At 57.5% G+C, this 1,335-nt stretch overlaps 1 protein-coding gene across 1 annotated transcript in view; it reads left to right on the plus strand.

Moving 5' to 3' along the window:
• Positions 1-1,335, plus strand: part of CFAP44 (cilia and flagella associated protein 44) — a 41,400-nt gene that overhangs the window by 23,137 nt on the left and 16,928 nt on the right. The gene's annotated exons all lie outside the window — the stretch shown is intronic.

Here is a 1,335-nt window from a genome sequence, read left to right on the forward strand (position 1 = left end):
AGCAAAATTAACGAGAGCTTTGTCAGATTGGGGGGTAGTAAAATCTGTCGGGTTTCGCTTCCCGCCCTGCACCGAAGGCCTCAAAGGAGGGAAGGGAAAGGCAGAGGTGAGGCCATGAGAAGGGAGAAAGGCACACGGGGAGGGTAGAGGGGGGGGAAGGCTGGAGTGGAAAAGGAACCTGAATTAGACACAGGCAGCAAGAAAGGTGTCTGCTGATTAGAAACTGAAGGTTTTACTGAGGAAATGCTGCCCCCAGCCCCGAGCCCCCTCCTGCTTAACAAGGGCCGGGCCGGCAGCCCTCGTTACAGCCACACCACCCGTGATTTACAAGGCCCCAAATGGAAACCAGGCCCAGCCCGCTGCCCAGCTTCGCGAGGCAGGCAGTGAGAGCCGAGGGAACGCAGGCAGGGAGAGCACCGACACTGCAGGGCCGGGGGAGGGCTGCAGGGCTGGGTCCAGATGACGACGTGCGGGTGACTCTGGAGGATTGCTGCAGCTGCTCCCAGCAGCGGGTCAAGCTGGGACAGTGGAGCTCCCAGCTCACTGCTCGGGCTTTGGGACTGGTGCTCTTCAGAAGAGGTGCTTTCCACAATACAGCAAACTAACGTTGCTTGTGATCAGTAGGTTTTAAGACAAGACAGGTTTTTTTAACTTGTTCTGTGGAGCTTAAAGCACTGAAAAGGAAGACGGAAAAGGAAGGAGAACCACTGTACCCATTTGCTTCAGAAAAGACAAAACGGAGCAGAGGAAGCCCACCTAGCGCAAGGGCACGCAGCGAAGCAGGGCTGGGAGCCCCACACACTGACCGCATCACCTCACGCCACTGTGCTGCACTGCTTCTGTTTGAGGGGATCTGGGAAAGGAGAGATGTGTGGCAGGAGATGCATTAACTGCTGTGAGGATCCCCTCGGCTGTCCCTGCACTGGGCCCCGCAAGAGGCATGCAGGCCAGCCTCGCTGCTCCTCAGTGTGCCCGAAAACTGTTCTGGAAGGCCAAACTCCCAGAGAGCAAACGAGCCAAGCCGAGGCCTTTCTTCGCCATCACGCTCCCCCTATGCCCCGACACTTAATTTCCCTCCTCTCTCCCCCGACCCCCCCTCTATTCTGAGTAAATTCAATTTGACAACCCTGCTAATTGGATAAACGCTGCTCCCCGCGCTCCTTTAAGGCAGCCCGCTTTTCTCTGCTCGTTTTCCGAGGGCGATTGTGGCTGTTCTTTAACACGAATTCCATCTGCTTTATTTCTCCTCTGCCCATTCACGGCCCCTCCTGCATATGTATGAGGGGCTGCCCCCCCTCAGCTCCCTCCCCCGGCCCCCACCCCTCCTCCCTCGCC

The sequence above is a fragment of the Meleagris gallopavo genome, chromosome 1, assembly GCF_000146605.3.
Source record: "Meleagris gallopavo isolate NT-WF06-2002-E0010 breed Aviagen turkey brand Nicholas breeding stock chromosome 1, Turkey_5.1, whole genome shotgun sequence".
NCBI lineage: Eukaryota > Metazoa > Chordata > Aves > Galliformes > Phasianidae > Meleagris > Meleagris gallopavo.